The 7606-nt window shown below is 37.9% G+C and overlaps 1 pseudogene; it reads right to left on the bottom strand.

Moving 5' to 3' along the window:
• The window catches only part of LOC101346573 (MKI67 FHA domain-interacting nucleolar phosphoprotein pseudogene), a 53034-nt pseudogene that overhangs the window by 688 nt on the left and 44740 nt on the right, over positions 1-7606 (bottom strand).

Here is a 7606-nt window from a genome sequence, read left to right as displayed (position 1 = left end):
AAAAAAAAAAAAAAAAAAGAGTCTTTCACCAGAAAGGTAGTTGTTCATTGTTTCAGCAACTATCTTGACAACATCAGCAGATTCAAACGCTACTAAGGCGTAGCCCTTGCTATTTCCAGTCTTTTTACTTCTGGACAATTTGAGTCTTGTAACTGTGCCAAACTGGGAGAAATATGCCTTGAGTTGGGGTTCAAAAAGGCCTTGAGGTATGTGGCCCACATAGACTACTCCAGGAGTAAGTTTTTCTTGCTTTTGAGACTCAGGCAACTCAGCTTCTTGTGTCTTTTGTCTCTTCAGCTTCTGCTTCTGTTTCCTGTGGTCTCTTGGCCCTCGGGCCTCATGCCTGCATCTGCCCTGCTGGGGCAAGTGTTCCAAAGCTCTGTAGCTCCACCGGTATAAGCGCCTGGAGGCACCCCACTCCGCCAGGAAGCCTCCTGCGCACGGGCACTCAGCTCTCTCGCTCCGTGGGTCCGCTTCAGTGCCCTCTTGCACTGGTCTCCTGGTTCTGCTGCTGTAGGTTCTCTGCTGCTGCCACTGCTGTATCCGTTGACAGTTTCAAAACCGCTTCCACATTTTTGGTATCTGTTAGAGCAGCACCCCACTCTCTTGGTACCAAACTCTGTCTTAGTCATCTAGTGCTGCTACAACAGAAAATACCCCAAGTGGATGGTTTTAATGAAGAGAAGTTTATTTCCTCACAGGCAAAGTAGGCTAAAAGTCCAAATTCAAGGTGTCAGCTCCCGGGGAAGGCTTTCTCTTTCTTGGCCTTCTCATCGTGTTCCCCCAGACTGTGAGCTTCTCGGCACAGGGACCCCAGTCCAAAGGACGCGCTCTGCTCCCGGCATTGCTTTCTTGATGGTATGAGGTCCCCCGACTCTCTGACTTTTCTAGGGGGAGTTTAAACCATTCACATTTAAGGTTATTACTGAAAGTTATATCTATCTCATTCATTCTGGTAATTGTTTTTTGAGTATTTTCTGTCTTCTTTGTCTTTTATTCTTATTTTTATGTCATAAGTCATGTTTGGCTGGTGTCTTATAATGAACCTTTTCGATTTCTTATTTTCTTTGTGCATTTTTTCAAAGAAGTGTTTTTTTAATTGTTATCACACAGATTACAAAATTTGCAATTGCAAAAAACCTTTAACATATGAACAAAGATCACATACAACTTTAGGATATTAAATCTATTCCTGAATTGCTCCTCCCTCCCCCATTTCTGTTGGTGAGCCTCCATTAACATCATTGTACATTCTACAGCTGATAAATTTATTTTGTACTTATTTCTCACAATCTTAATATCATATTGCATGCAAGATTAAATTGTTGCATTTTCCCTGAAAGTATCGTATAAGTGGTCCTCATGATATTGTCCGTGTTGTTCTGTTTTTTTTGAGATCTGTCTGTTTTCTTTTTTTTCCCCTGTGAGACTTAAGTATTTGTTTAATGTTCTTGCCTTTCCATTTGGAGAACTCCTTTGAGTAATACTTGCAGAGTTGGTCTGGTAGTGGCAAATTCCCAGAGTTTCTATTTATTTGGGAATGTCTTGATTTCCAGCTTGTTATTGAATAACAACATTGCTGGGTAAAGAATTCTTGCTTAGCAATTGTTTTCATTCAATATGTTATATATGTTGCTCCATTGTCTTCTGGCCTCTAGAATTTTGAGGAAGAAATCCTCACTTATTCTTATAAAGAATGCTTGGTATCTTGCATTGTGTTTTTCTCTTGCTGTTTTCAGAATTCTCTCCTTGTCTTTGATTTTCAGGGGTTTATTAGAATGTGGCATGGAGTTATCTTTTTCTATTTCCTCTAATTCAAATTTGTGTAGCTTCATGTATTTGCAGGCTTGATTCTACGTGCAGGTCTAGGAACTCCTCTAGAATAATTTCTTGAAAAATTTTTATTATGCCTGTATTATTGTCATGGTGCTCTGGAATTCCAATCATTCTAATTTTAGATTTCTTAATTGAACCCCGTATATCCGTTTGGCGTTTTTCGCTGTTCTTTGTTCTTTTCTCTTGCTTCTCTTGAGACTTGATAAGTTCATTTACTCTGTTTTTTACTTACTTATTGTGTCTTCTCTTGTTTGACTCTATTGTTGAGTGTTTCTCTTGGATTTTTCTAATTCAGTTTGTTTATTTTTCAGGTCTAGTATTTCTCTCTATTTTTGTTCTTTATGTTTTCAATTTTGAATGTTGATGCAGTAGCAATACAGACATACAATGAGATTAAGTGCTCCTGGGGAATGAAGGCTTTTGTAGAAGCTGCATCAAAAATCTTTCAAGAATTTGGTTTCCTGAAGGTTTTACTCTATAGGTTAATAACAACTTTACCAACACTCCTATCTCTTCTGGATCCCCAGTGCATAACATCTCATGGACTCATACAAGTTGAATGTGGCAGAGATCTTAGACAACATTTTTTCCATTTCTGAGATACTTGTGGTTAGGATTGCAATTGAGGCTGAGGGACATTTTGTCCTTTGTGTAAAATACATGGTATCAAAATGGTGTCTTTGTCATCATGTGCACATAACCAAAGCTTCATTTAGGATGACAAATCCACAATAATTTAGAAACCCATGATAGTGAATGCAGCTTCCAAAAAGCACATTTTTTGCTTTTTTTTGGAATAAATTCTATCCTGGGGAGATCTGGAATCTCCCAGTGTGGAGGATGTCTAAACACTGAATCAGATTCCAACTCAAGTATGGAATTTGATCCAAAGTTTGGAGCTTGGATTCTGGATGCCAAGAGAATTCTGATCCCTCTTTTCAGCTCATGGAACTAAGTGGTCACAGCCTGAATATCTTCAGAGCTTTGGGAAAGGGGGATCTGCTGAGCCAGCAGGGTTATGCCTCTAGGAGCCCTGACAGGGAAGCAAAGGGAGTGTGGCAGCTGTGCCCCTAGTATGAGCCTGCACATATCTCAGGGTTCAAGGTTGCAGTGGGGGAAACTAAAAAACAAACAAACAAACCTATTGCCATCAAGATGATTCCAATTCTTGGCTACCTCATGTATTTCAGAGTAGAACTGCACTCTGGAAGTAGATCACCAGGCCTTTCTTCCATGGCTACTCTAGATATATTCAAACCACCAAACTTTTGGTTATTAGTCAAGCATTTTAACGATTTGTGCTGCACAGCGCCTCCTCAGCAGGCAGAGCATTCCCTGAAATGCTCAGCTCATGTAATGACAGTTGCCTGATCTTACCTGGAGCAATCAGGCTGAGTCTCTAAGGAGACCCCTACAGTGGATTGACTGATACCCTTGAAGAACATAAATGGGAAAGTGAAGCAAATGGAAGCCAGCTTTGTGAAGAGTATTTAATAAGTTAACTTTACTCCAAAATTTCCAATATCAGACATGCCTTGAATTAATTCTCTAGTCTGAAGGTCAGTCATAAATGATAAGTTAGACTTAGGGTACTTCATCCTAAAGCCAACTTTTCACTTGGCTTTGGGACAAATGGAATGGAGAATCATCTAGGAGGAGAGGAGGCCTCTGTGAATATGCTTGTCAGGAAAGTTAATTTGAAAAGAAATCCAATACACATAGGTTATTATCAGTGTAATATCACCATAGCTTATCCTGAGGAGAGGGTGACATCATCACTTTTGGGATGCAGGCCCATATGAACAAAGATGTTTTTTAAAAGTCACAAACTTAAGGATAAGATTTCACGTGGTATTTTTCTAACTCCTCCCACTTGCTCATTACCCACACTTGGGCATTCTCCTAACTCCTCTCACTTTTACACTTCCTATACCTGCACTATCTTCTGACCATGTCCACCTGCTCATTACCCACACCTGGACTGTCTTCTTCCCTTTTGGTCCAACCTTTCTTCCCCACTTTCTCTAGTAACAGTGACCTCTAAACTTTTCTATAAGGAGCTTTCCCTCCTCACTTCACATGGTTCAGGTAAGGTAGTCCCAGAAATTCTGATTTAACAGGTTTGATTTGTGATCTGATCATAATGATTTTTAAGAAATTCCCAAGTGATTCTAAAATGTAGCCAAAATTGAAAACTACTGCCCTCTTCCTCTGCCCTAGGGAGGAGCATATGAACCAAAGTGGCTAATCAGAGTACTTCTATGGGATTTGGCTATAGATATGATGGTCTGGTCTGTCCTTAAAGTCTGTTTGCAGGAATTGTGTCAGCCTGTCTGCTCTAACCACCCCCCCACCCCAATCCACCCCTGCATGATTGTTTCTCTGCTGCTATCCTCACACCCTCATCCCAGATATCCTGGATCACATGTAGCTCTCAGAATCACTTTGCTGGTTCCTGGATGTGCATAATTTTCTTCTTCTTTTTTTTTTTTTTGCAAGTACATGTGATGATCTAACATCACACTTCCTGAGGAGATGTGATGATTTTATATATCAAACTATTTAAATACTAATGCTGTCTTCATGCCACAATCACCATTCTAGTCAGATGTCATTTTATTTTATTTTCTTTACATATATGGAGAAATCATCACCACAGTCAAGATAATGAACATGTGCATCATCCCCAAAAGTTTCCGTGTTCCTCTTGATAATCCCTCCTTCTTCCACTACCATTATAATTCATATTTTCTACAATTTTCTATAAATGGAATTTTATATTTTTATATGCTTATATATATATTCCACATAGATATGGAACTACAATTTTTTTTTTTTAAATTTTAGCTCCCTATTCCCCCCTCTTCCCTAGCCCCTGGTAACCAGTAGTCTACTTTTATCTCAATGAGTGTGAATAGTCTAAATATTTCATATAAATGTCATCATACAATATTTGTTCTTCTGTGTCTGACTTATTTCACTTATAATATGCTTTCATGATTCAGCCATGAGATAGCATATATGGGAACTTCATTCCTTTTTATGGATGAATAATATTCCATTGCCTATAACACATTTTGTTTATCCAGTCATCCACTGATGAACATGTGGGTTGTTTTCACCTTTTGGCTGCTGTGAATAATGCTTCTAAGAACACTGGTGTACAAATATCTTTTTGAGTCTCTGCTTTTACTTTTTTGGGGTTATGTATCTACATACGGAATTGCTGGGTCATCTGATAATTCTGTTTAGTGTTTTGAGAGCTACCAAACTGTTTTCCATGGCAGCTGCACCATTTTGGATTATCATCAGCAATGCATGAGTGTTCCAACTTCTTCACATCCTTGCTAATATTTCTTATTTTCTGTTATGTTTTTTGTTTTGTTTTATATTAGCCATCCTACTGAGTGTGAAATGTTATGTCCTTGTGGTTTTGATTGCATTTCTCTAATGACTGCTGACCTTGAGCATCTTTTCATTTACTTGTTGATCATTGCCATTTGTATATGGTCATTGGAGAAATGTCTGTTCAAGTCCTTGGCCCATTTTTCAATTGGGTTGTTTGTCTTTTTAATGTTGAGTTGTAGGAATTCATTATATAGTCTGGATATTAAGCCATTATCCAATATATGTTTTCCAAATATTTTCTCACACTCTGTAGGTTGTCTTTTCACTTTCTTAATAATGTCCCTTGATACACAAATGGTTTTAATTTTGATGAAGTCCAGTTTATTTTTTCTTTTGTTGTTCTTGCTTTTGGTTTCAGGATAAGATTTGTTATAAAGTCTCATGGCCTTTAATTCTGACTTTTGTTTGTTTCATTTCAGTAAAAGCTGTTTTCCCTCAATACTCAGAAGTTTGCTACATATTTTTCCCTTAAGCTTAGTTTTCACTCCTAGGGTTAGGCCTCTAATACTCTAAATCTGGTATCAACAAATTGAAGGTGTCCTGAATTAGAATGTGCTGTGCTTTGATTTTATATTAAAAAAAAAAAAAGAATTGGAAATAAATCTGTCCCTAATTAGCAACTGAAGCAATGTTCTATTCTTAAAAAACATATTTTTCAGCAAAGCTGCTGTATGAGTTTCTAATGGTTGCCATAACAAATTACCACAAAGTTGGTTGCTTAAAACACAGAAAAATATATTCTCTCACAGCTCCTATAGCCAAATGGCCAAAACTATGGTGTCAGCAGAGCCACACTCCTTCCGAAGGCTTTAGGGGAGAATTGTCCCTCGCCAATTCCAGCTTCTGGTGATTCCAGCAGTCCTTGGTTGGTGGAAGGTTGGCTTTAATCTCTGCCTCTGCCTTCACACAGCCTTCTTCTCTGTGTCTGTCTTCCAAATCATCCTCTGCCTTTCTCTTACAAGGAAATCTATCACTGGATTTAGGGCCCATCCTAAATTCCTGGTGACTCAACCTGAGATCATTAACTTCATTACATATGCACAGATCTTTTTTTTTTTTTTTTCCTTGATAAGATCACATTCAGAGTTTCCAGGGGTTAAAACTTGGACATATCTTTTTGGACACTGCAATTCAACTCACTACAGTTGCTGTAGAAACAAATTTTAACTGCAGTGGTTATCACTTTCTAGAATTCTGATTTCCTGATGGTTTCAGATGAAAGGCTTTGTTCCTTTGAAAAATATTGTATTATCCCCAAAGTGCTTGCAACGTTTTATATGGGAGTTTAGATTTGGAGCAGAAGTGTATTTATTTTCTTCTATAAAAGTTTACTGAACAAAACAATAAGATTAACAAAAAAATTAAGCCTCAAGATTTTTTTAAAATATCAGAATTCTGTCTTTTTTTTTTTGTTCAACATTTCTGTGTTACTCCAACACCATTAGTCCTGAATAATTGTATAGCGATTTTCATATGCATGATCTCATTTATTCTTTATTAACTCTGTTAATTGGGTATTATTTCCATTTTACAGATGTGAAAACTGAGGTCTAGGGAAGTGAAGTGAGTTGCCCAATTCTGTGACCATGTCAATTCTGCCTAAATATTGAGGAAATGTAGAAATTTCTGTGATAATAAAAAATGGTGTTAGATTCAGTTTTTCTATTTGACATAATGTAAAATCTATTTTAAACCAATATCTAAATTCGGTTACAACTCTACTTTTTATATTTATTGAGTTTATAAATTTTAGAATTGTTTAGGATAAAAGACTCTAAATTAAATGATGATATATAGCTTATCTTCAGACTATAGAATTAATTTAAAGCATATTTGGTATTAGAAATTACAATGTTACGAGGCAGAGCCAACATGATGCTATAGACAGAGGTATCATGCTGTCCCTCTGCAGCAAAGCCCCAAAAAACTAACTTAAACAGATACAAACTTCAGTCCTGGAACCCTAAGTGCCAACTGAAGGAATAAAGAATTTGATCAAGCACTGAATGTAATAAGAAACTAACAGAGAACAATGAGGGCTACAGAGTGGAGGTCCCATACCAGCTAACATGACTGGATTTGTCATCTTGGGCTACACTGGCCAAAGAATTCTGAACAAGGAGTACAGGAAGAAACTTCATGGAGTTCCCAGCAGGAGACAGAGCACCTGCTAGCCAGGGATACAGGCCTCCCCATCCGCCATCTGTCTTACTTCTAGGAGGCCTCCCATGCTTGCCAAAGGGCCACAGTTGCTCAGCTAGAGTGACACTAGCTCACTGCCACACGGATACACCTTACCTACATTGGCCGGCCCCTTCAGCCCCATTTTTTAGTTTGCTTGTTTTTTTTTTTTTTTTTTTTT

Source organism: Trichechus manatus, unplaced genomic scaffold (genome assembly GCF_000243295.1).
Source record: "Trichechus manatus latirostris isolate Lorelei unplaced genomic scaffold, TriManLat1.0 scaffold00041, whole genome shotgun sequence".
NCBI lineage: Eukaryota > Metazoa > Chordata > Mammalia > Sirenia > Trichechidae > Trichechus > Trichechus manatus.
The sequence above is the reverse complement of the archived record's forward strand: the minus strand, read 5'-3'. Positions and strand labels throughout refer to the sequence as shown.